Source organism: Diuraphis noxia, unplaced genomic scaffold (genome assembly GCF_037042655.1).
Source record: "Diuraphis noxia isolate RWA-SAM2 unplaced genomic scaffold, SU_Dnox_SAM2 contig0002, whole genome shotgun sequence".
Taxonomy (NCBI): Eukaryota; Metazoa; Arthropoda; class Insecta; order Hemiptera; family Aphididae; genus Diuraphis; species Diuraphis noxia.
Genome location: NW_028301712.1, coordinates 85,477,159 through 85,479,625, shown reverse-complemented (window position 1 = coordinate 85,479,625; position 2,467 = coordinate 85,477,159). Strand labels below are relative to the sequence as shown.

At 32.0% G+C, this 2,467-nt stretch overlaps 1 pseudogene; it reads left to right on the top strand.

Moving 5' to 3' along the window:
- The first annotated feature begins 710 nt into the window (after positions 1–710).
- On the top strand, positions 711–1,544 carry LOC149059033 (uncharacterized; annotated as a pseudogene).
- The last annotated feature ends 923 nt before the right edge of the window (positions 1,545–2,467 follow it).

Below are 2,467 nucleotides of genomic sequence, written 5' to 3'. Positions count from 1 at the left end.
TGTGGAATTACATTATTTCACAATACTACAACGCGCAGTACATGTTATTACAATGACGACCGAACCTATACAATTAGCCGAGCGTTTTCAGCGTATATATGTTACCGGCAAAGTGTTGAATCCGGTATTATATAGAAATCTTAGGTATTCTATAGAATGCCAAAAATGAGCAGGAAAAGTATAAAATATATATAATAACTAGATATTCTATAGATTACCTAACCTCGAGCAGGAAAAGTATATAATTAATATAAAACTTCACATTAGTGAAATCAAAGATTATTGCTTATCTTGACGATTATCTTATCGCAAAAGATAGGTTATGATAATATATTATGTTGTTCGTGTATACGGAAAAATTCAAAATACGTTTTTAAAATATTATTTTTTCTCACTCATAGAGTGTTTGTCATGTTGTCGTGTTGAGATATATTATGAAAATTTCTGAACGTTCCTATACCGAATTAAGTAAATGTCGGAAAATTTCTTAAGCCACTTGAACATAAATGAGCAGAGGAAGTAGCATATAACCTCATAGATATTTTTACGCTAATAGGAGCTCCGTTGATCCTACAATCTGATAACATAGTTTCCAACTTAAAATGTGGCCTGAACTTAAAATTGTTCACGGTAAGCCAAGGCACAGCCAAAGTCAGAGGAGTGTTGAAAGAGCAAATCAAGACGTCGAGAACATGCTCACAACATGATGGATGCAAACAGAAAATAATTCTCACTGGAGTCAAGGATTAAGATTCATTCAATTAATGAAAAATAGGGCCTTACATTCTGGGATTAAGATGTCGCTATATGAGGCATTATTTGGTTGTAAAGTCAAGGTTGGGCTTATCACATCAAATTTACCAAAAGAAGTAGTCGACAATTTAGAAAACGAAGAACAATTACTAGAAATATTTGAAAAAAAAAAAATAAACTTCAATATGATGATCCAATACTACCCAAGAATAGCAATTATTGTGAAAATACGAGCAAGATAATTCAATTCAAGATACAATTCCTACAATTCAATCAAATAACGCAAATTCTATAGATAATCGAAGAAAAGCTAAAAAAATCTAGAAAATCAAGCAGTTAAAATGGAAACACGGTCAGATAAAAAACTTTAACCGACTGAATTAGGTGCTACAGTCAGATTTCCAGTTCCTGATGTGGACAAAGGTCGCGGAGATGCTCGAAATATTTTAGATGTTGTTATGGAGGTAAACATAAAATAATACATATTATATTATAGTAATTCAACAGTTTATATTTTTTTATTTTATGATCATTAAAATATTTTTGCAGGTAATGTTTTAATGGGTATTATAATTTATAGATTAGGGACTATGGAAGGCCTTTTAAAATCTTTATACTCAAGGTCTCAATTCACAATATGCCAAAATAATTTAATAACAATTGACCAAGTTCCGGGAGAAAATACATTTGCTTTACGTACAATTGCAACTCAACAATCTACAGGAACTGGACAAGGTTTTACAAAATGTACATGCAAAATAATTAATTATTTGATTAAAATATATTTTTAAAAAAATAATAAAATTGCAGATTAAGCGCGTGGTTGTGGCGAAGAGATTATTATAGCCGTTTTCGTTTTGGGGATTAGAGAATGGAATAAAAATTGCAATATATATTAGTATAGAGACATAACGAAACACTTGGCCATTGCCAATAATTGCGAGTCAACTGATGATGGCGGTGACTATACAGGTGGCGTGACAAAATACCCTTAACGATAAGGGCGTGAAACCCGCGTGCTATTCAAACGTTGTATAGACGAACATCACGCTCAAATATAAGTCAACTCTGTGGAATTATATTATTTCACAATACTGCATCGCGCAGTACATGTTATTACAATGACGACCTAACCTATACAATTAGCCGAGCGTTTTCAGCGTATATACATGGGGGGTTAATTAATAGATAACATATTATACGAAAGAATCACTCATCGGTCGTATTGAGTACAGGATGATTTGTTTTACCGTGATCTGGACTGAAACGTAATACAATTCATATGGAAAGTACCGGATTGCCTCGAGGATAATATATGTACGTAAGTAGTGGTACTTTAACCCCAAATCCTGATAATCGTATAAATATGTTATATAGCAAGAGTGGCCAACACGAATATGTCCACGAGCCACATATGGATATAATACAATTATACAATTATAACAAGAGTCAACATTTTTATGAATACATTTTATAGTTTTTATAATTTTATCGATTATAAGTAAATATTGTTTTTTTTTTTTTTAATAAGATGCGAGCTGCAAGTTATGCATCCCTGTTATATCGATTCAAAAAGAATGTATGCACTTTCGTTTGCATAGGCGTCCGCAGAATTTGTCCGCAGGGGGGAGGGTTACATTAAAAAGGTCTGAACCAATTACCAACAATTTTTGATCTAATATATTATAGTGAAATATTAAATTGTAAATTGTAT